The sequence below is a fragment of the Bombina bombina genome, chromosome 3 (assembly GCF_027579735.1).
Source record: "Bombina bombina isolate aBomBom1 chromosome 3, aBomBom1.pri, whole genome shotgun sequence".
In the NCBI taxonomy this organism is placed as follows: domain Eukaryota; kingdom Metazoa; phylum Chordata; class Amphibia; order Anura; family Bombinatoridae; genus Bombina; species Bombina bombina.
In genome coordinates this window covers 625,641,229-625,667,013 of record NC_069501.1, presented here as the reverse complement: position 1 = coordinate 625,667,013, position 25,785 = coordinate 625,641,229, and the positions used below count along the sequence as shown (strand labels likewise).

Below are 25,785 nucleotides of genomic sequence, written 5' to 3'. Positions count from 1 at the left end.
CCAACCATTTTAAATGGGGAGCCACGTTGATTTTTTCCCCCCATTCACTAATTAACATATTTTATAAACTCTTTACAGTAATATATTTTTTTTAAATGACCAGTGGTTTTGTAGTAAATGGATCAAATGTACATGGTTCTGTAAGCTTGTAGAACTTTCCACACGGAGAGCACTTAGTACCACAAGCCATAAAAATGCGAGCTGTCTGAGACGGTAAAGCGTGGGTTTAAGTGTAAATAACAGGAGAGTCACACCCCAGCAAATTTGCATTTTTTTAACCAAACATATACTACAAACACTCCATCATTTGTACTACCATGTATATACTGGTGTATGCTAACTCAAATGCAATATCATAAATTCCAAAAATGAAGCAGCACTCAAGATGAATATTTATAGGGTCCACATAAAATAAAAAACAACATTTCAGACATCAATTGAAACAAAGGGGGTCTTCTGGGTCTTTGAATTAGAGGCTTTGTGTCCAAAAGGAATGTATAAAGATCTAGAATGGTCTCTGTTTCTTTTAACCACATCCAGACCGGGAACTACAGAGAAAAACTTGCCCAAAATACCAGAGAACTTTTAGCATTTTTGCTATCACTCCATTTCAAAACTATATATATATATGACAACCTAAGGTATCATCAAGGCCCATTTTGGTATATTTCATGCCACCATTTCACCACCAAATGAGATTATAATTTTATATATATATATATATATACAGGGAGTGCAGAATTATTAGGCAAGTTGTATTTTTGAGGATTAATTTTATTATTGAACAACAACCATGTTCTCAATGAACCCAAACAACTCATTAATATCAAAGCTGAATAGTTTTGGAAGTAGTTTTTAGTTTGTTTTTAGTTATAGCTATTTTAGGGCGATATCTGTGTGTGCAGGTGACTATTACTGTGCATAATTATTAGGCAACTTAACAAAAAACAAATATATACCCATTTCAATTATTTATTTTTACCAGTGAAACCAATATAACATCTCAACATTCACAAATATACATTTCTGACATTCAAAAACAAAACAAAAACAAATCAGTGACCAATATAGCCACCTTTCTTTGCAAGGACACTCAAAAGCCTGCCATCCATGGATTCTGTCAGTGTTTTGATCTGTTCACCATCAACATTGCGTGCAGCAGCAACCACAGCCTCCCAGACACTGTTCAGAGAGGTGTACTGTTTTCCCTCCTTGTAAATCTCACATTTGATGATGGACCACAGGTTCTCAATGGGGTTCAGATCAGGTGAACAAGGAGGCCATGTCATTAGATTTTCTTCTTTTATACCCTTTCTTGCCAGCCACGCTGTGGAGTACTTGGACACGTGTGAGGGAGCATTGCCCTGCATGAAAATCATGATTTTCTTGAAGGATGTAGACTTCTTCCTGTACCACTGCTTGAAGAAGGTGTCTTCCAGAAACTGGCAGTAGGACTGGGAGTTGAGCTTGACTCCATCCTCAACCCGAAAAGGCCCCACAAGCTCATCTTTGATGATACCAGCCCAAACCAGTACTCCACCTCCACCTTGCTGGCGTCTGAGTCGGACTGGAGCTCTCTGCCCTTTACCAATCCAGCCACGGGCCCATCCATCTGGCCCATCAAGACTCACTCTCATTTCATCAGTCCATAAAACCTTAGAAAAATCAGACTTGAGATATTTCTTGGCCCAGTCTTGACGTTTCAGCTTGTGTGTCTTGTTCAGTGGTGGTCGTCTTTCAGCCTTTCTTACCTTGGCCATGTCTCTGAGTATTGCACACCTTGTGCTTTTGGGCACTCCAGTGATGTTGCAGCTCTGAAATATGGCCAAACTGGTGGCAAGTGGCATCTTGGCAGCTGCACACTTGACTTTTCTCAGTTCATGGGCAGTTATTTTGTGCCTTGGTTTTTCCACACGCTTCTTGCAACCCTGTTGACTATTTTGAATGAAACGCTTGATTGTTCGATGATCACGCTTCAGAAGCTTTGCAATTTTAAGATTGCTGCATACCTCTGCAAGATATCTCACTATTTTTGACTTTTCTGAGCCTGTCAAGTCCTTCTTTTGACCCATTTTGCCAAAGGAAAGGAAGTTGCCTAATAATTATGCACACCTGATATAGGGTGTTGATGTCATTAGACCACACCCCTTCTCATTACAGAGATGCACATCACCTAATATGCTTAATTGGTAGTAGGCTTTCGAGCCTATACAGCTTGGAGTAAGACAACATGCATAAAGAGGATGATGTGGTCAAAATACTAATTTGCCTAATAATTCTGCACTCCCTGTATATATATATATATATATATACTGTATATATATATATATATATATATATATAAAGTTAACTTTCTCACTGAAATTATTTGCATACCGCTTGTGCAGTCATAAATGGTTGTAAAAGCTTCTCGGGGATCCCCTTTGTTCAGAAACAGCAGACATAGATGGCTTTGCCATTACTTTTTGGTAATTAGAAGCCAGCTAATTGCAGCTGTGCACCACACTTCTGAAAATCCAGGCAATGAAGGGGTTTTGTTAGTTTGCTGGCAAGGGTGATAGTATTCGAGTGTAAAGATTACCTTCCCACCTGATCCATACCTTCAAACTGTCCCAATTTGTGCAGGTCAGTCACAAATTCAGATGTCTGTCCCACTGAGACAGCCTTCAGTCCTGCATTACCCTGGTTGAAAGTGCACATAAGCAGCCACGTGTAACACACAGACAGCAGCAGCGTGTGCACTGCTACACCAGAGCTTCTATTGGAGTTCCCAATGATTTCTTCTGATAGGTTACCAGAAGGAAGTAGCTAATTGGCTGACCTCAGTCCTGAATTTTTCATGCAGTTCCCACAGTGCGCAGTGACACTAAGCAGGGAGCTCTTAAATTTGTAATGAGGCAACTGTTCTGTGTGAGGCAGCAGGTAAGGGGGATATAAGGAACTTCTTAGTTTAGATTGCAGAATTAGAATATGAACATATCATGTCATATGTTTAAGTATTCATTATAGTGTTTATTAATGTATTGTGCATGTTATCAGATTGATTACTGCTTATAGCGACATAATATTACTCAATAATACTACATAAATGGGTTCATTTGCAGCTGGAATGCTTATTTATGATTAGGGTGCTTTTCAGCTTTGACCAGAAGGTGTCACTGTTCACATAACTGCTACATATTTACTGTCATAATAAACGTAGTTTTGGGTGAGTAGTTGACTTTATTTCAAGGTGTTTATTATTAATATTTTTTATTCTGCTGTCACCAAACTTTTTTGTTTTCCATTTTTTTATTCTTTTAATTATATTCAGTTTTTTTATTAACACATGATAATGATGTTATGCAATATTTATATAAGTCTCTAACGGCTAAATTTAGAGTTTTGCGGCCAAAGGGGTGCGTTAGCTACGCGTGTTCCCCCCCCCCCCACACCTTTTAAATAACGCTAGTATTTAGAGTTGTCTGAAGGGCTGCGTTAGGCCCCAAAAAGGGAGCGTAGAGCATAATTTACCGCAACTTCAACTCTCAATACCAGCGTTGCTTACGGTAGCGGCCAGCTTGAAAAACGTGCTTGTGCACGATTCCCCCATAGGGAACAATGGGGCAGTTTGAGCTGCAAAAAAACCTAACACCTGCAAAAAAGCAGCGTTAAGCTCCTAACGCAGCCCCATTGTTTCCTATGGGGAAACACTTCCAAAGTCTGCACCTAACACCCTAACATGAACCCCGAGTCTAAACACCCCTAACCTTACACTTACTAACCCCTAATCTGCCGCCCCCGCTATCGCTGACCCCTACATATTATTATTAACCCCTAATCTGCCGCTCCGTACACCGCCGCGACCTACATTATACCTATGTACCCCTAATCTGCTGCCCCTAACACCGCCGACCCCTATATTATATTTATTAACCCCTAATCTGCCCCCCCCCCCAACGTCGCCGCTACCTTACCTACACTTATTAACCCCTAATCTGCCGACCGGACCTCGCCGCCACTATAATAAATGTATTAACCCCTAAACCGCCTCACTCCCGCCTCGCAAACCCTATAATAAATAGTATTAACCCCTAATCTGCCCTTCCTAACATCGCCGACACCTAACTTCAAGTATTAACCCCTAATCTGCCGACTGGACCTCGCCGCTACTCTAATAAATGTATTAACCCCTAAAGCTAAGTCTAAACCTAACCCTAACACCCCCCTAAGTTAAATATAACTTAAATCTAACTAAATAAATTATTTCTTATTAAATAAATTAATCCTATTTAAAGCTAAATACTTACCTGCAAAATAAACCCTAATATAGCTACAATATAATAATAATTATATTGTAACTATTTTAGGATTTATATTTATTTTACAGGCAACTTTGTATTTATTTTAACTAGGTATAATAGCTATTAAATAGTTATTTACTATTTAATAGCTACCTAGTTAAAATAATTACAAAATTACCTGTAAAATAAATCCTAACCTAAGTTACAATTAAACCTAACACTACACTATCAATAAATAAATTAAATAAATTAACTAAAATTACCTACAATTAAATCAACTAAACTAAATTACAAAAAAAACAAACACTAAATTACAAAAAAAAAAAAAGATTACAAGAATTTTAAACTAATTGCACCTACTCTAAGCCCCCTAAAAAAATAACAAAGCCCCCCAAAATAAAAAAATGCCCTACCCTATTCTAAAATAAAAAGTTAACAGCTCTATTACCTTACCAGCCCTTAAAAGGGCTTTTGCGGGGCATGCCCCAAAGAAATCAGCTCTTTTGCCTGTAAAAAAATAAATAAATTTATGCTTACCTGATAAATTTATTTCTCTTGTGGTGTATCCAGTCCACGGATTCATCCATTACTTGTGGGATATTCTCCTTCCCAACAGGAAGCTGCAAGAGGATCACCCACAGCAGAGCTGTCTATATAGCTCCTCCCCTAACTGCCACCCCCAGTCATTCGACCGAAGACAAGCAAGAGAAAGGAGAAACTATAGGGTGCAGTGGTGACTGTAGTTTAAAAATAAATAACACCTGCCTTAAAATGACAGGGCGGGCCGTGGACTGGATACACCACAAGAGAAATAAATTTATCAGGTAAGCATAAATTTTGTTTTCTCTTGTAAGGTGTATCCAGTCCACGGATTAATCCATTACTTGTGGGATACCAATACCAAAGCTATAGGACACGGATGAAGGGAGGGACAAGGCAGGCGCTTAAACGGAGGGCACCACTGCCTGTAAGACCTTTCTACCAAAAATAGCCTCCGAGGAAGCAAAAGTATCGAATTTGTAGAATTTAGAAAAAGTATGAAGCGAAGACCAAGTCGCCACCTTACAAATCTGTTCAACAGAGGCCTCATGTTTAAAAGCCCATGTGGAAGCTACTGCTCTAGTAGAATGAGCTGTAATTCTTTCAGGAGGCTGCTGGCCAGCAGTCTCATAAGTCAAGCGGATTATGCCTCTTAGCCAAAAAGAAAGAGAAGTTGCCGAAGCCTTTTGGCCTCTCCTCTGTCCAGAGTAGACAACAAACAAAGCAGATGTTTGACGAAAATCCTTCTTAGCTTGTAAATAGAATTTTAAAGCACGGACCACATCAAGATTGTGTAATAGACGTTCCTTCTTTGAAGAAGGATTAGGACATAGTGAAGGAACAACAATCTCCTGATTGATATTCTTATTAGATACCACCTTAGGAAGAAACCCAGGTTTGGTACGCAACACTACCTTATCAGCATGGAAAATGAGATAAGGAGAATCACATTGTAAAGCCGATTACTCAGAAACTTGTCGAGCCGAGGAGATAGCTACCAAAAACAGAACTTTCCGGGGATGCTTCCGGGCGGCGGCCATGATGGTCGTGTATTTTAGCAGCTGAAGAGTCTGGCATATATTTTTGCTGCATATAGCCAGTCTACGGTACTATCCCTGATCACATATGATATAATCTAAAACTACAGATTCCGTTAAGCAATTTGATCTGTGTTGTGTTGCCAACTTCAGCCCTGAAGTACCGGAATGAGAAGGTATGCATTAGCGGCCTAGAAACAGGTCAGGCATTCATCTAACCCCCCCGGTAATCCCGGGTATAACAGCTTATAAAGCTGTGTAATTGGAGTGATAGCAGAGAAGAGATCCCTCTCTTTCAGCGAACATTGGTTAACTTAGAGTCATCTCTTTCAGCAAGCATAGGCTGAGTTAGAGTTTTTGAAGCTGAGACATCTGAAATCTGTTTGGCAAATGGAGGCCCTTGACCGGTGGGAGACTACGGTGACCCAGCTTATACTAAATTCTTTCAGGGTCTTGGAAGAAGAGCTCCACAAGCTTCTCTTTCTACCACAACCTGCCGAGAGAATAATGCCCGCTACCATTGACAAGCTGCTTTGGGATTATACTCAGGATCCTCCACCTCCCTTACTGGCCCCGGTCAGTACAAGGACACTCCGTCCCTATAGCCAGATAGAGTATGCTGGCAATACATCTGAAGGAGCCCTACTCCCCCTGGAACATAAGCGGAAGAAACCTGCGCTTACTGGATATCAAACTGAGGACCCGGAGCCTCCCGATGCTGAGGATCGGTTGGTATTCAAACCTGTAGAGAGAGTGGAGGCGATCATCTATCTTTGTGGCACCCGAGAGGCAGTGGCGGTCGAGCGGGTGCAGCGGAGTGGGTTCTGTGTCGGAGTGGCGGCCCCGGTGGATCCGGATACAGGGGGTGTTAGCTACAGTACTCATCCGTTCCTGACCTGTAGAGATAAAGGCATACCGGGAGGTAAGCTTTGCCCTGTTGCTGAACTTTGGCTCCTTTCAATACCGGGGCAAATATCTGACTTTAATCTATGGGAAAGACAACTTTGCTTGGAACTCCACACTCACTTAGTCCTCTCAAGCCTATGGTTATCATTATGGAGACAATCGCTCTCGGAGGGTCCTATTGCATTCTTCATACCGTCAGATTATTCTGTCCTGATCAGAGTCTCTGGCCGGTCAGAAATAGGCTAAACTTTTTTCAGTCAATTTAGTGGAGGATTTTGGTCAGGTTTACAGTGCCTTCACATAACCATCTGGACAAACAGTAGAAATCCCTTTACTGCCTTCCTATCACACCATGCAGTATTTATGGGACGCTATGTATGAAGACTGGGGTCTGATTCTTTTTTTTGGGGGGCTACCCATAGCCATTATTACTTAAGGGGGTACTTCTATCTCGTTTTTGCTAAGCCAGCAAGTAGTTTTATCTTTACTTTTATTCTGTTATCTTAACTGCAGCACATTATATACTTTGTCCTTATCTAGAAATGTACTTTCAGCCTGATACATATTGGTTTTTGTAAGCTTCGAGTATGTCATTGCCACAACCTCACATACTGCATTTTATCATGACTGTCATATATTAATTGCTCAGGATGGTGGTAACTAATGGCCAGGTCTTTATTATTCAAGACTTAAGTATACTCAAGCTTACGATAGAGACTCTAGGACTAGTGGATTATATGTATGTAGTCTAAATGTTTTGCGGCAACAGCCACCCTATGTTTGATTTGGAGCCCCAATGTCATAGTAATGTTTTTTCCTATCTTCTGTTTATTTTACTTCTCTACAAAAATTATATATTAATAGATAGCCTTAGGAGTATGTTTTTATGCTTAGATACAACATATGACCTCATGTACACCCTAGAGTGAGATATGGTGAGTGATTATAAACTCTCCCAGATAGGTTGGTTTGGGGTGTGATAATCCGTATGTATACCACCTATGTTTTAGGACTTGTTTGTGGTGTTTACCTTGTGTTTAATTTAGAGTGTATCCCTGATACAAATAATTTTTGAGGTCTATGTTAGCTTGACACATTTAAATTGCTCCCACATAAGTTGGCTTATATATCTATAGCGATACCACTTCTAGGTATTCATTATATCCCACGCTTACTCTCTCATGGAGTGGTCTAGGGTGGGCCCCGCTACCAGCGGCCGAGGTGGAGGGGCCAATCATATCTACACCTTTACTTTGATAGCTCATGAAGATATTTCTTTAGGAAAAATACTAGATTTCTAGATCCCCCAAGTATAAATAGCACGGAACTTATCACAATATTTATTTGATATTTGACCACTTATACATATAACCCTATTATATACCTTATATAGACCCTATTGACTACCCTAACCTCCATTTGACATGCTTAGTAATCTGTGGCAGTGGTGATAGGCTTCTATAACACATAAATAGCATACACTCTAATTGCCTAGTTACTCTGCTTAGTATAAAGCCAAACCAAGCAGCCCTACAGCTCTCCTAAATATGGATGTCTGTCTCTGAGAGCGGCGACAAACATAATTTAGATCACCACTTAAACCCTACCTGGCCGGAAGATTACCATAACAGATCTAGCTTGTGTTTTTGTTTTTGAGACATAGGTATCTTTTCTCTGTATGTTTAATTTATAATATATATATCGTTGGCAAAATATCATATCATTCCAATCCTTAGGTCCAAGAGTGGCCTATTTTGTTATTTTATTTCCTCTTCAAAGTCCCCCATTATGTATATACTGTAGTCCAGGAGGTCCAAGAGAGACCTCTTTAGCTCCCTGGGGGAAATAATTTCATTTTTTAGATTATCATACTTCAAGAGGACACTTCCTATTAGAAAACTGAGGTTCAATGTTCTACACTTATTCATATTTTTAAGCAACATTTGTATTAATGGTTGGCGTTATTTTGTGACTATGTAATTGAACTTGTTAGTCACCTACGTTGTGACATCTGTTGTAATGCTTAATCCTCTATAAAAAATATTTAAAAAAAAACAAAAAAAAAAAAAAAAAAACCAAAACTTTCCAAGACAACAGCTTGATATCTATGGAATGCAAAGGTTCAAACGGAACCCCTTGAATAACTTTAAGAACTAAATTTAGACTCCATGGCGGAGCAACAAGTTTAAACACAGGCTTGATTCTAACTAAAGCCTGACAAAACGCCTGAACGTCTGGAGAATTAGCCAGACGCTTGTGCAAAACAATAGACAGAGCAGAAATCTGTCCCTTTAAGGAACTAGCCGACAATCCCTTCTCCAATCCTTCTTGGAGAAAAGATAATATTCTAGGAATCCTGACCTTACTCCATGAGTAACCCTTGGATTCACACCAATGAAGATATTTACACCATATCTTATGATAGATTTTCCTGGTAACCGGCTTTCGAGCCTGAATTAAGGTATCAATGACCGATTCAGAGAAACCACGCTTTGATAAAATCAAGCGTTCAATCTCCAAGCAGTCAGACGCAGAGAAATTAGGTTTGGATGGTTGAAAGGACCCTGAAGTAGAAGGTCCTGCCTCAGCGGCAGAGTCCATGGTGGACAGGATGACATGTCCACCAGGTCTGCATACCAAGTCCTGCGTGGCCACGGAGGTGCTATCAAAATCACAGAAGCTCTCTCCTGCCTGATCGTGGCAATCAGACGAGGGAGCAGAGGAAACGGTGGAAACACATAAGCCAGGTTGAAGGACCAAGGCGCTGCTAGAGCATCTATCAGCGTTGCCTTGGGGCCCCTGCACCTGGTCCTGTAACAAGGAAGCTTGGTGTTCTGGCGAGACGCCATGAGATCCAGTTCTGGTTTGCCCCAAAGTTGAATCAACTGAGCAAATACCTCCGGATGGAGTTCCCACTCTCCCGGATGAAAAGTCTGTCGACTTAGAAAATCCGCCTCCCAGTTCTCGACTCCTGGGATATGGATAGCAGATAGATGGCAAGAGTGAACCTCTGCCCATTGAATTATCTTTGAAACCTCCAACATTGCTAGGGAACTCCTTGTTCCCCCCTGATGGTTGATGTAGGCTACAGTCGTGATATTGTCCGACTGAAATCTGATGAACCTGACCCCAGCTAGCTGAGGCCACGCCTGAAGAGCATTGAAAATCGCTCTTAGTTCCAGAATGTTTATCGGAAGGAGTGCCTCCTCCTGAGACCACGAGCCCTGAGCCTTCAGGGAGTTCCAGACTGCACCCCAGCCCAGAAGGCTGGCATCTGTCGTTACTATAGTCCAATCTGGCCTGCGGAAGCTCATCCCCTTGGACAGATGGACCTGACAAAGCCACCAGAGAAGAGAATCCCTGGTTTCTTGATCCAGATTTAGTAGAAGGGACAAATCTGTGTAATCCCCATTCCACTGACTGAGCATGCAAAGTTGCAGCGGTCTGAGATGTAGGCGGGCAAACGGTACTATGTCCATTGCCGCTACCATTAAACCGATTACTTCCATACACTGAGCCACTGAAGGACGAGAAGTGGAATAAAGAACACGGCAAGAGTCTAGAATTTTTGACAATCTAGCCTTCGTTAGGTAAATCTTCATTTCTACCGAATCTATCAGAATCCCTAGGAATGAAACTTTTGTTAGAGGTGATAGAGAACTCTTTTCTTCGTTCACCTTCCACCCATGGGACCTCAGAAATGCCAGAACAATGTCCGTATGGGACCTGGCTATTTGAAAAGTCGATGCCTGTATCAGAATGTCGTCTAAGTAAGGGGCTACTGCTATACCCCGCGGCCTTAGGACCGCTAGGAGGGACCCTAGAACCTTTGTAAAGATTCTTGGTGCCGTGGCCAACCCGAAGGGAAGAGCCACAAACTGGTAGTGCCTGTATAGAAAGGCAAACCTGAGAAAACAATGATGATCTTTGTGTATCAGGATGTGAAGATAAGCATCCTTTAAGTCTACAGTAGTCATATATTGACCCTCCTGGATCATAGGAAGGATGGTTCGAATAGTCTCCATCTTGAAGTTTGGTACTCTGAGAAATTTGTTTAAGATCTTGAGATCTAAGATTGGTCTGAATGTTCCCTCTTTCTTGGGAACTACAAACAGATTTGAATAGAAGCCCTGCCCCTGTTCCTCCTGCGGAACTGGGTGGATCACTCCCATAACTAGGAGGTCTTGGACACAATGTAAGAATGCCTCTCTCTTTATCTGGTTTTGGGGGAGAGGTTTTGAATTCCAGAAGATAACCCTTGGACACAATTTCCAATGCCCAGGGATCCTGGACATCTCTTGCCCAAGCCTGGGCGAAGAGAGAGAGTCTGCCCCCTACTAGATCCGTTTCTGGATAGGGGGCTGCTCCTTCATGCTGTCTTAGAGGCAGCAGCAGGCTTTTTGGCCTGTTTCCCCTTGTTCCAAGCCTGGTTAGGTCTCCAGACCGGCTTAGACTGGGCAAAAGTTTCCTCTTGTTTTGTGTTAGAGGAAGTTGAAGCTGCGCCACTCTTGAAGTTTCGAAAGGGCCGAAAACTAGACTGTTTGGTCCTTAATTTGTTGGACCTGTCTTGAGGAAGGGCGTGACCTTTTCCTCCAGTGATGTCAGAAATGATCTCCTTCAGTCCAGGCCCGAATAGGGTCTGTCCTTTGAAGGGAATGTTGAGAAGTTTAGACTTTGAAGTCACGTCAGCTGACCAGGATTTAAGCCATAGTGCCCTATGCGCCTGTATAGCAAAACCTGAATTTTTAGCCGTTAGCTTGCTTAAATGAACAACGGCGTCAGAAACAAATGAATTGGCTAGCTTAAGGGCCCTAAGCTTGTCAATATCTTCCAATGGGGTTTCAACCTGTAAAGCCTCCTCTAGAGACTCAAACCAGTAAACCGCAGCAGCAGTGACTGGGGCAATGCATGCAAGAGGCTGGAGAATAAAACCTTGTTGAATAAAAATTTTCTTAAGGTAACCCTCTAATTTTTTATCCATTGGATCTAGAAAAGCACAACTGTCCTCGACAGGGATAGTGGTACGCTTAGCTAGAGTAGAAACTGCTCCCTCCACCTTAGGGACCGTCTGCCACAAGTCCCGTGTAGCGGCGTCTATAGAAAACATCTTTTTAAAAACAGGAGGGGGAGAGAAGGGTACACCTGGTCTATCCCATTCCTTAGTAATAATTTCAGAAAACCTCTTAGGGATTGGAAAAACATCAGTGTAAGTAGGTACTGCAGAGTATTTATCCAATCTACATAATTTCTCTGGGGCTACAATAGCGTCACAGTCGTCCAGAGTTGCTAAGACCTCCCTGAGCAATATGCGGAGGTGTTCAAGCTTAAATTTAAATGTAGACATATCAGAATCAGGTTGAAGTATCTTCCCTGAATCAGAAAAATCACCCACAGATTGAAGCTCCCCTGCTTCGGCTTCAGTACATTGTGAGGGTGTATCAGACATAGCCACTAAAGGGTCAGAGAGCTCTGTATTTATTCTAGTCCCAGAGCTGTCTCGCTTTCCTTGTAACCCTGGCAGTTTAGATAATACCTCTGTAAGGGTATGACTCATAACTGCCGCCATGTCTTGTAAGGTATATTCAATGGGCGCGCTAGATGTACTTGGCGTCCCCTGAGCGGGAGTAATAGGTTCTGACACGGGGGGAGAGTTAGACGGCATAACTTCCCCCTTGTCAATTTCTTCTGGTGATAAATTTTTTAAAGCCAGAATATGGTCTTTGTAATCTATAGTAAAATCAGTGCATTTGGTACACATTCTAAGAGGGGGTTCCACAATGGCTTCTAAACATAATGAACAATGAGTTTCCTCTATGTCAGACATGTTTAAACAGACTAGTAATGAGACCAGCAAGCTTGGAAAACACTTTAATAACTGTGAACAAGCAAAAAATAAAAACGGTACTGTGCCTTTAAGAGAAAAAAACAATCACATAAACTGCAAAACAGTGAAAAAAGCAGTAAATTCTAAGAAATTTTTACAGTGTGTATAATAGATTGAAAAAGCATTGCACCCACTTGCAAATGGATGATTAACCCCTTAGATTCAAAACCGGATCAAAAAAACGATCTAGCCGTTTTTAAACAGTCACAACCAACTGCCACAGCTCTACTGTGGCTCCTACCTGCATACAACGACTTTGGAAGGCACAAAAACCCTGTAGAGGGGTCCTATATGTCAGGGGACTCCTTCAGGGAAGCTGGATGTCTCAAGCTGCAAAAACTACTGCACAATTAAGGCGCGAAAATAGGCCCCTCCCAACCTGTACTCACAGTGAGAGGGCCTTAAAAAACTATCCCTAGGCAAAATCTAGTCAGCCATGTGGAAAAACTGGGCCCCAGAATAAAGTTTTATCACCATTTGTAGTAAACGTTTTTATACATCAAGCAAACGTTATATCTATTAAGTAATGAGAGTAAATAACAAAAATATTACCCTTTACAGCAAGCATGATACCAGTCGTTATTAAATCACTGTAATCAGGCTTACCTTAAATAAATCAGGTACTGTCAGCATTTTCTAGCTTATCATCTCTCTAGAAAAATTTAAAACTGCACATACTTCAGAGCAGGTAATCCTGCACGCTATTCCCCCAGCTGAAGTTACCCATCTCTTCAGTTATGTGTGAGAACAGCAGTGGACCTTAGTTACAAACTGCTAAGATCATCAAAAAACTTCAGGCAGACTCTTCTTCACCTTTCTGCCTGAAGCCAAAATAGTACAACTCCGGTACCATTTGAAAATAATAAACTTTTGATTGAAGATAAACTACATTAATGCACCACATCTCTCTAGCTACTTCCCTTGTCAAGAGCTGCAAGGGAATGACTGGGGGTGGCAGTTAGGGGAGGAGCTATATAGACAGCTCTGCTGTGGGTGATCCTCTTGCAGCTTCCTGTTGGGAAAGAGAATATCCCACAAGTAATGGATGAATCCGTGGACTGGATACACCTTACAAGAGAAACATACAATACCCCCCCCCAACATTACAACCCACCACCCACATACCCCTACTCTAACCCACCCAACCCCCCCTTAAAAAACCTAACACTAATAAGCCCCTGAAGATCTCCCTACCGTGTATTCACCCAGCCGGGTATCACCGATCCGTCCAAAAGAGGGTCCGAAGTCTTCATCCTATCCGGCCAGAAGAGGTCCTCCAGAGGGTCCGAAGTCTTCATCCTATCCGGCCAGAAGAGGTCCTCCAGAGGGTCCGAAGTCTTCATCCAGACGGCATCTTCTATCTTCTTCCATCCGGAGCGGAGTGGGTCCATCTTGAAGCAGCCGACGCGGAGCCATCCTTCCTCACCGACGGACTAACGACGAATGAAGGTTCCTTTAAATTACGTCATCCAAGATGGCGTCCCTCGAATTCCGATTGGCTGATAGGATTCTATCAGCCAATCGGAATTAAGGTAGGAAAAATCTGATTGGCTGATTGAATCAGCCAATCAGATTCAAGTTCAATCCGATTGGCTGATCCAATCAGCCAATCAGATTGAGCTTGCATTCTATTGGCTGATCGGAACAGCCAATAGAATGCGAGCTCAATCTGATTTTCTGATTCAATCAGCCAATCAGATTTTTCCTACCTTAATTCCGATTGGCTGATAGAATCCTATCAGCCAATCGGAATTCGAGGGACGCCATCTTGGATGTCATTTAAAGGAACCTTCATTCGTCGTTAGTCCGTCGGTGAGGAAGGATGGCTCCGCGTCGGCTGCTTCAAGATGGACCCACTCCGCTCGGGATGGAAGAAGATAGAAGATGCCGCCTGGATGAAGACTTCCGACCCTCTGGAGGACCTCTTCTGGCCGGATAGGATGAAGACTTTTGACCCTCTGGAGGACCTCTTCTGGCCAGATAGGATGAAGACTTCGGACCCTCTTCTGGACGGATCGGTAATACCCGGCTGGGTGAATACAAGGTAGGGAGATCTTCAGGGGCTTAGTGTTAGGTTTTTTAAGGGGGGTTTGGGTGGGTTAGAGTAGGGGTATGTGGGTGGTGGGTTGTAATGTTGGGGGGGTATTGTATGTTTTTTTTAAAGGCAAAAGAGCTGATTTCTTTGGGGCATAACCCGCAAAAAGCCCTTTTAAGGGCTGGTAAGGTAATAGAGCTGTTAACTTTTTATTTTAGAATAGGGTAGGGCATTTTTTTATTTTGGGGGGCTTTGTTATTTTTTTAAGGGGCTTAGAGTAGGTGTAATTAGTTTAAAATTCTTGTAATCTTTTTTTTTGTAATTTAGTGTTTTTTTTTTTTTTGTAATTTAGTTTAGTTGATTTAATTGTAGGTAATTGTAGTTAATTTATTTAATTTATTTATTGATAGTGTAGTGTTAGGTTTAATTGTAACTTAGGTTAGGATTTATTTTACAGGTAATTTTGTAATTATTTTAACTAGGTAGCTATTAAATAGTAAATAACTATTTAATAGCTATTGTACCTAGTTAAAATAAATGCAAAGTTGCCTGTAAAATAAATATAAATCCTAAAATAGCTACAATATAATTATTATTTATATTGTAGCTATATTAGGATTTATTTTACAGGTAAGTAATTAGCTTTAAATAGGATTAATTTATTTAATAAGAAATAATTTATTTCGTTAGATTAAAATTATATTTAACTTAGGGGGGTGTTAGGGTTAGACTTAGCTTTAGGGGTTAATACATTTATTAGAGTAGCGGCGAGGTCCGGTCGGCAGATTAAGGGTTAATACTTGAAGTTAGGTGTCGCAGATGTTAGGGAGGGCAGATTAGGGGTTAATAAAATTTATTATAGGGTTTGTGAGGCGGTTTAGGGGTTAAAGGGACAGTCTAGGCCAAAATAAACTTTCATGATTCAGATAGAGCATGTAATTTTAAACAATTTTCCAATTTACTTTTATCACCAATTTTGCTTTGTTCTCTTGGTATTCTTAGTTGAAAGCTTAACCTAGGAGGTTCATATGCTAATTTCTTAGACCTTGAAGCCCACCTCTTTCAGATTGCATTTTAGCAGTTTTTCACCACTAGAGGGTGTTAGTTCACGTATTTCATATAGATAACACTGTGCTCGTGCACGAGAAGTTATCTGGGAGCAGGCACTGATTGGCTAGACTGCAAGTCTGTCAAAAGAACTGAAAAAGGGGCAGTTTGCAGAGGCTTAGATACAAGATAATCACAGAGCTTAAAAGTATATTATTATAAATGTGTTGGTTATGCAAAACTGGGAAATGGGTAATAAAGGGATTATCTATCTTTTAAAACAATAAAAATTCTGGTGTAGACTGTCCCTTTAATACATTTATTAGAGTAGCGGCGAGGTCCGGTTGGCAGATTAGGGGTTAATAAGTGTAGGTAGCGGCGACGTTGGGGGGCATTAGGGGTTAATAAATATTATGTAGGTGTTGGCGGTGTTAGGGGCAGCAGATTAGGGGTTTATAGGGATAATGTAGGTGGTGGCGGTGTCCGGTCGGCAGATTAGGGGTTAAAAAAATTTATTATAGTGGCGGCGATGTGGGGGGACCTCGGTTTAGGGGTACATAGGTAGTTTATGGGTGTTAGTGTACTTTAGAGCACAGTAGTTAAGAGCTTTATAAACCGGCGTTAGCCCATAAAGCTCTTAACTCCTGACTTTTTTCAGCGGCTGGAGTCTTGTCGGTAGAGGGTCTACCGCTCACTTCAGCCAAGACTCTAAATACCAGCGTTAGGAAGATCCCATTGAAAAGATAGAATACGCAATTGACGTAAGGGGATCTGTGGTATGGAAAAGTTGGGACTGGAAAGTGAGCGTTAGGCCCTTTCCTGACTGACTCTAAATACCAGCGGGCGGTAAAAAGCAGCGTTAGGAGCCCTTAATGCTGCTTTTGACGGCTAACGCAGAACTCTAGGCGTAATTACCTTATATTTTTTGCTGTATAACAGCTTATGTTTTTAATCCTTTTGCTGCTAAGCCTTTTTTTACCTCAGTGCTGAGCCAATTTTAAGATTTTTTTGCTACCTATATTTAATTTCTACTGTTGTCAAATTTCGGTAAATGACCCAAACAAAATATATATTTTTTTCAGCAGGCCCAGCAGATTCACAATATTCCAAGACTGTAAAAAAAAAAAAAGTATACTTTTTGAATAGATTTTAGTAAATAATACTTAAAATGGCCCACTGTAAAATAGGGGCCCATATGGGCTTTTGGGGGTTATAATATAGATTAAAAAGCCCCCTTGTGCAGTACAGAAGCTAAAACACTTTTTTTCTTGCAAGGTATTCACTGTTACCCCAGTATTCACCTGACTATACAAAGAAAATTAATATATTTTTTTAAGAGAGGGACTTGTCTGCTACCAGTGAACTCAGCCCCTTTGTGACGTCACCACATGCGTACGTGATGACATCGGCCGGCAGTCCCTTGAAGCCTGGGATTGCTGCCCACTAGGCCACCAACGATCCCCAGCCAGTAGTGAGGACTTGTCTTGCACCTACAGGCAGCTGTCTGCCAGTACCCAGTTAATATATTTAAAAAAAAAAATGTATTTATTAATACAAAAACTGTTTTCTGTAGTGTAGCGATACCCCCTCATCCTTTCCACCTCTCCCCTCCAAGCGATGATACTGTAGTGCCCGCACTCCCTTATCATAATCTATTTTGCTGTAGTGTAGTGGACCCATCCCCCCTCTCTCCCAGTAAAATATTTACGTGCTCCCCATCCCACCCCCCTCTTTCCCTCCCACACCACCACAGCAGATATAAACAGTGACACTGTCTGTGTTATTCTCTGTATTAGGGATCTAGGTTCATATGGTAAAGGCTGCAGTTTTGACTGGCTAAGTTGGCAACCAGGACTGCAGAATGCGCTACAGTGTTTGACGTAGGTACTATGTAAACAGGGTATGCTTGGCAAAGTACTCTTTGACATAGTAACTACTTCTAAATGGCGCAAGGGTTAAGAAAGGTTCCCTGATGCAAAGATTTTCTGGTGTATTATTTCTGTAGAGAATTTAGGTGCAATTACTAGATTGCTCCATTCTGTGTCACTCTTTTGTACATGCTATTGTGATTTGCTGTACAATGAGGGGCTTCTGCCCATTTAAATATTTTGTTTCTAATGAAATGATTATCATGATTAAGACTTAATGCCCGAAGCGTCATTGTTTTGATTTTATGATGTGGACCAAATAAATATTGTGTATGATTAAGCATCTTGAGTGTCGACACCTTTTTGGAATTTTGTCTTACCCAAATAAAAACATAAATTATGCTTACCTGATCATTTCATTTCCATCTGTATGTGGAGAGTCCACAGCTTCATTTCTTACTTGTGGGAATTCAGAACCTGGCCATCAGGAGGAGGCAAAGACACCCCAGCCAAAGTCTTAAATACTTCCCCTACTCCCCTCATCCCCCATTCATTCTGCCGAGGGAACAAGGAACAGTAGGAGAAATATTAGGGTATAAATGGTGCCAGAAGTAATAAAACAAAAATTTAGGTCCACCCAAAGAAGAAACGGACGTGGGCCGTGGACTCTCCTCATACAGATAAAAATTACATGATCAGGTAAGCATAATTTATGTTTTCCATCTTAATATGAGGATAGTCCACAACTTCATTCCTTACTTGGGGGAAACATACACCCAAGCTCAAGAGGACACTGAATGAAAACGGGAGGGTAAAGAGAGGCGGACCCTATTCTGAGGGCACCACAGCCTGCAAAACCTTTCTCCCAAAAGCTGCTTCAGCTGTAGCAAAAACGTAAAATTTGTAAAACTTTGAAAAAGTATGTAAGGAGGACCAGGTAGTGGCTCTTCAAATCTGCTCCATAGAGGCCTCATTCTTGAAGGCCCAAAAAGAAGCCACAGCTCTAGTTGAATGAGCCGTAATCCTCTGAGGAGGTTTATGTCCCGCTGATGTTATGCTAAGCGAATAATGCTCCTCAACCAAAAGGATAGGGAAGTGGAAGAAGCCTTCTGCCCTCTGATTCCCAGAATAGATAACAAGCAATGCTGAAGTCTGTCTAAAATCCTTTATGCCCTGAAGATAGAATTTCAAAGCACAAACCACATCCAGATCATGACGTAATCTGTCCTTCGAAGAAGGATTAGGACACAAGGAAGGAACCATAATCTCCTGATTGATGTTGCGATCAGACACAACCTTGGGGAGAAACCCAAACCCAGTGCGAAGAACAGCCTTATCAGCATGAAAGACTAGGTAACGAGGCTCACATTGTAAGGCTGCCATCTCAGAGACTCTGCGTGCCGAAGCAATAGTCAGTAGAAAAAGAACCTTCCAATACAGTAACAATGTCAACTGAATGCATGGGCTCAAATGAAGCCTGTTGCAAAACTTTGAGAACCAAATTCTGTCAGGAACCAAGCCTCCAGATTAAAAAGAAAAAGTCTGGGAGGCATTCTGCTAAGAAGGGCTGTGAGGGGATTTGAACCTGTGGCTCTGTGGTTACTATTCCTGTGTGCTTGCAAGTCGGTTTGCTTGTGTGTTGAGCCACAGCCAGTTCTAGGAATAGCAAGGAACTTAAAAGATCTGATAAATAACTATTTGCCTTACTTGTTATTACACCTGTGCAACACACAGGTGTTCTCAATTCTGGAATTAATCAGAACCAACCCTGTGCAAAACCTCCCTATTTAAGGATGGCTTTTAGTCTGCATTGGTGTCTTCACATTGGATCTGTTTTGTCAAGTCAGAACCTGTTTCCTGTATTTCTTTGGAGAAAGATTTCCTTTGCACCTGTTTACAAGGTATTACCAGGAGAAAGCCTTTACCTTTAAACCTGTTACCAATCTACAAGTTTGTTTCCTGCTTTATGCAATTCCTGCACTTGGCCATTGCCAGGAGAAAGATTTCCTTTGCACCTGTTTACAAGGTATTACCAGGAGAAAGCCTTTACCTTTAAACCTGTTACCAATCTTCAAGTTTGTTTCCTGCCTTGTGCATTTCCTGCACTCAGCAATTACAAGGAGAGAGACTTTACCTTTAAACCTGTTACCAGTTTACAAGTTGTTTCCTGCATTGTGCAATTCCTGCACTCAGCAATTACAAGGAGAGAGACTTTACCTTTAAACCTGTTACCAGTTTGCAAGTTGTTTCCTGCCTTGTGCAATTCCTGGACTCAGCAATTACAAGGAGAAAGACTTTACCTTTAAACCTGCTACCATTTTACAAGTTGTTTTCTGCCTTGTGCAAATCTTACATTTCAGTTATTACCAAGAGAAAGACTTTCCTTTTTGAATCTGCATCTCTGCTTACTAGTTTTCTTTATTTTCACTCCTGCTGTATGTGGTCTTAACATACCTGAGTAGCATATTTAAATATTCTGCAAGTATTTGCTTAAACAAAGTATTTTGTTGTTTAAATAAATTTGTTTTCATTTTCAATCAGTATGGCTTCTACTAATCTTCCTTTAAAGCAACTGTTCCAGACAATGAGGCTCTCACATGATATCCTGAGACAGAACATGACAGAATGTGAAGACCTTAAAAGAGAGCCCTCTGGGATTATTGCTATATTGGATTCAGTGTTAAAGTTTATTAAGGACATACTCATTAACTTTATGGAGCTGGTGGAAATGTTATCTCTCCCAACCAAAACCTTGTCTAAAGTTACCTCCCAAACAAGGAAAGGTTTTAAAGAACCCTTAACAGAAGAGGAGAAAATTCGGCGAAGACAGCTTAACCTCTGTTTCTATTGTGGGGGAACTGGTCACCACATCACAGGGTGTCCAGTAAGACCCCCTAGAGGACCAAGTCGAGATATAGCCAAGTTTAAAATGGACTCTGATGTTAAGGGAACAAATTATTCTTCCACTAGCAAACTTAAAGATACTCCTGGAGAGGATCCAGCTACTGAGAATACATCAATTCTACAAACAACCGTTTCTAACACGCTTCAAGAAATGGTACCTGATTTGAAACAGATGGTCATTGGGAGTACAACTCCAACTACATCCATTACCCATACCACTGCGTCTGTTTCTGCATCAACCACATTGGGGAACTCTGCAAAAATACCTCCTGGAAATCCTGCACATTACCTTGTTTCTGCCCTGGCTGGAGATCCAGCTAACAAAAGTCACTCATCAGACATAAAAGTGACAAACCTTCCAGCTGAATCAGACTCTGCCAATTCTAAAGATCCACACCTCCTTGTACCACCTTCACCCAGCTACTCATTGACTGAGAAAGAATTGGATGAGATGGTTGAATTGGATATAAATGACACAGAAAATGAATTCCTGGACTCTGAAGGAGAGGTCATACCTTACCCGGAGGTACTCTACCCATCAGGCAGATATGACCCAGATAACGAATTCCTTGACTCTGAAGGAGAGGTCTTTTCCTACCCGGAGGTACCCTGCCCATCAGCCAGTCCATTGCAAGCTGCTGGGTATAATCAGGAACCTCTAAATCAAAACTGTCTTGGTTTTTCAGCTCTTGTTATGCCTACAGGGATATCTTCTAAGGGTCCCCAATCTCAGGCAGCTGTTCCAAGCAAAGAATCCATTCCATCTGATTGTATTAGGGCTTCAAATGGAACACTTGTTAGTAAATCCCACCTTCAGATGTTTGAACAGGCTTTGAGCGCCCAGAGTGCGCTCTTTGGAGGGGGCATCTGTCAGGAACCAAGCCTCCAGATTAAAAAGAAAAGGTCTGGGAGGCATTCTGCTAAGAAGGGCTGTGTGGGGATTTGAACCTGTGGCTCTGTGGTTACTATTCCTGTGTGCTTGCAAGTCGGTTTGCTTGTGTGTTGAGCCACAGCCAGTTCTAGGAATAGCAAGGAACTTAAAAGATCTGATAAATAACTATTTGCCTTACTTGTTATTACACCTGTGCAACACACAGGTGTTCTCAATTCTGGAATTAATCAGAACCAACCCTGTGCAAAACCTCCCTATTTAAGGATGGCTTTTAGTCTGCATTGGTGTCTTCACATTGGATCTGTTTTGTCAAGTCAGAACCTGTTTCCTGTATTTCTTTGGAGAAAGATTTCCTTTGCACCTGTTTACAAGGTATTACCAGGAGAAAGCCTTTACCTTTAAACCTGTCACCAATCTACAAGTTTGTTTCCTGCTTTATGCAATTCCTGCACTTGGCCATTGCCAGGAGAAAGATTTCCTTTGCACCTGTTTACAAGGTATTACCAGGAGAAAGCCTTTACCTTTAAACCTGTTACCAATCTTCAAGTTTGTTTCCTGCCTTGTGCATTTCCTGCACTCAGCAATTACAAGGAGAGAGACTTTACCTTTAAACCTGTTACCAGTTTACAAGTTGTTTCCTGCATTGTGCAATTCCTGCACTCAGCAATTACAAGGAGAGAGACTTTACCTTTAAACCTGTTACCAGTTTGCAAGTTGTTTCCTGCCTTGTGCAATTCCTGGAATCAGCAATTACAAGGAGAAAGACTTTACCTTTAAACCTGCTACCTGTTTACAAGTTGTTTTCTGCCTTGTGCAAATCTTACATTTCAGTTATTACCAAGAGAAAGACTTTCCTTTTTGAATCTGCATCTCTGCTTACTAGTTTTCTTTATTTTCACTCCTGCTGTATGTGGTCTTAACATACCTGAGTAGCATATTTAAATATTCTGCAAGTATTTGCTTAAACAAAGTATTTTGTTGTTTAAATAAATTTGTTTTCATTTTCAATCAGTATGGCTTCTACTAATCTTCCTTTAAAGCAACTGTTCCAGACAATGAGGCTCTCACATGATATCCTGAGACAGAACATGACAAATTCAAACTCCAAGGAGGAGCGGCATGTCTAAACACAGGCCTGATTCTGGACAGTACCTGAACAAAAGACTGAATATCAGGAGCTCAGCGAGCCTCTTGTGAAGTAACACAGAGCCGAAATCTGTCCCCTTAAGGAACTAGCGGCAAGTCCCTTCTCCAAACCGTCTAGGAGAAAAGAGAGAATCCTGGATACCTTGACCTTGTGCCAGGGGAATCCACACTCTTCACACCAGAATTAGTAGGTCCTCCACACCTTATGATAGATGCGACGAGTAACCGGCTTTCAAGCTTGAATGAGAGTACCAATCACTCTCTCAGAGAACCCTCTCTTGGCTAGGACTAAGCGTTCAATCTCTACGCAGTCAGCCACAGAGAATCTAGATTATGATGAACAAAGGGACCTTGTTCCATCAGATCTCTGCAACAAGGTAACCTCCATGAAGGAGATGATGACATCCCCACCAGGTCAGCAAACCACATCCTTTGCTGCCACGATGGAGCAATTAGGATAGTTGAAGCTTGCTCCTGCTTGATGCGGGCCACTACACAAGGTAGAAGTGGCAATGGAGGAAATATGTAAACTAGGTTGAATCCCCAGGGCACTGCTAAGGCATCTATCAGTTCTGCCTAAGGATCCCTGGACCGCGACCCATAGACGACCGCAACGCCATTAGATCTATCTCCAGCGTCCAACATCTGTTTCAGATCTCCGCAAACACCTCGGATGGAGAGACCATTCCCCAAATGAAAGGATTGTCTGCTTAGAAAGTCCGCTTCCCAGTTGTCCACACCCGGAATGTGGATTGCTGACAGTGGGCAGAAGTTGGTCTCCGCCCATTCTAGAATCCGAGACACTTCCCTCATGGCTAGGGAGCTTCTCGTTCCCCCCTGATGGTTGATGTAAGCTACTAAGGTTATGTTGTCTGATGGGAATCTGATAGACAGAATAGACCTTTATCATCTCCATCTTGAACGAGGGGACCAACAGAAATTTATTTAAGCACTTTAGTTCTAGAATCAGGAGAAATGTACCCTCCGTCTTTGGGACCACAAAGAGGTTTGAGTAGTACCCCAGACCTCTCTATGCCATAGGTACTGGCACGATTACTCCTAGGGAGGAGAGATCCCTCACGCACCCTAGGAAGGCATCCTGTTTTTCTGGCCTTGAAGACAGGTTTGATAAGAGGAATCTGCCCCTGGGTGGATGAGATTTGAAACCTATCCTGTAACCCTGAGCAACGACCTCCAGAACCCAAGGGTCTTGTACGTCTCCCAGCCAAGCCTCCACAAAAAAAGATAGTCTGCCCCGACCCTTCATGCCGATTTTGTCTCGGTGGGCTTCTTCTTCTGCTTGGATTTATTCCAAGATTGAGATGGTTTCCAAGTTCCCTTGGACTGATCAGGCTTCGCGGAGGGCTGCTGACGTTGGGATTTATACGAACGAAAGGGCCGAAAATTTGGACCCTGTCCCTTAGGCTTATTCTTCTTATCCTGCGGTAGAAAGGCACCCTTGCCCCCAGTGACCGTGGATATGATAGAGTCCGAAAATAATCTTTCCCTTGAATGGAAGAGAAAGCAATCTAGATTTTGAAGTCATGTCAGCAGACCAAGACTTCAGCCACAGAGCCCTATGGGCTAGAACAGAAAAGCCTGATGTATTAGCAATCAAGCGAATAATCTGCATGTTAGCATCACAGATAAAAGAATTAGCTACCCTTAAGGCCTTAATTCTTTCCTGGATTTCATCGAGGGGAGTTTCCACCTCTATCATCTCCAACAGAGAATCACACCAATAGGTAGTGGAACCAGCCACCGCAGCAACCGCCGCTGCAGGCTGAAACAAATACCCTGTTTGTTGAAACATCTTCCTTAATAGGGTTTATAGTTTCTTATCCATTGGCTCCTTAAATGACAAACTATCGTCAAGCGAGATAGTGGTGCGTTTAGCAAGCGTGGAGATTGTTTCATCCACATTAGGGACCAACCCCCACAATTCTAATTGAGAGTCTTGAACCAGGAACAATTTTTTAAAAGAAGGGAAAAAAGAGGATCCGAGTCTTTCCCATTCATTGTTAATAATATTTGCCATCTTACGGGAACCGGGACAGTTTGTGGCACCACCCTGTCCTCGTAAACTTTATTAATCTTAGGAATAGAAAGTTCCTCGGGTAACTTAGGTTCCGGAACCTCTAACGTAGCCAACACTTCCTTTAACAGAAAGCATAAGAGTTCTATCCTAAATCTAAAGTCTGGTTCCTCCGCAGCCTAGAGGTAGCCAATTCCGAACCAGAAGGAGCTTCCTCTGAAGTATCAGAGACGTCTTCATCAGCGGATAATCTAGTATCAGATAAATCCAACAAGTTGGTAGATGACCCCTGGGAAGGACAGCAATATTTAACCTTTCGCTTGCACTTAGCAGAGTGAGGTAAAGCACTGAAGGCCGCAGACACTGCCGTCTGCAACTGTTCAGTAAAGTCTGGCGGCAAGAGGGCCCCTCCCGAAGGAAGATTAGCAGTGCGACGGGAAGCTGCATGTGTTATAAAGATGATTACAGGGAACGCACCTCGTGGGACGGAGACCCCTCAGAGGTGGACGGCTCAGTGCTGATAAACATCTTTGTCTTTTTAGATGCAACTACCTTATCGAGGCATGTGGAACATAATTGAGCAGATGGATATACCGTAGCCTCCTCACAATAAAAACAGGTGTAAGATTTAGGCAAAGAGGGAGTACCCTCTAATGCATCAGAGTCCTCCATAGCCTTTGATATGGACAATAGAAAAAAGATAAATGGCACCTTTATACTCCCAATGGCCGGGGCACTCACCACCTCCTAGGACCCAGGCCCACAGAGAAACCCCTTTTTATCCTGTAAACCGCATTGTCAGGAAAGAGAAGTTAATGAGGCCACACCCGGTCATGAGGAGTGCCGTGCAGGACCGCCCCTGCTGCAGGAAAAAAACGCGCCAACTAACTGGTTGCGCAGATATTCTAAATGAAAGGTACAACCTGAATGTTCCCACATCTGCCAGAGCCTCATCATCTCACACATGTTGCAGCGTAAAACATAATAAAGCAACCATGTATAAATCCCCCCTGTTTAATAATCTCCATCCGGAGATATTAACCCTTGATTCCATACAGATAAAAGGAAGTTACACTGTGACCCTGTCTTCTTAACAGTAACGTATGAGATAAATTAAACGATCTTACTGGAATCGTCACCGTGGGACAGACACACGGCTTCTCAAGTTTGACAGTCTGTCGCATTGCACCTGATATGGACTTGAGTGA

At 42.0% G+C, this 25,785-nt stretch overlaps 1 protein-coding gene across 3 annotated transcripts in view; it reads left to right on the top strand.

Moving 5' to 3' along the window:
- Positions 1–25,785, top strand: part of TMEM54 (transmembrane protein 54) — a 106,767-nt gene that overhangs the window by 66,068 nt on the left and 14,914 nt on the right. The window lies entirely within an intron of this gene.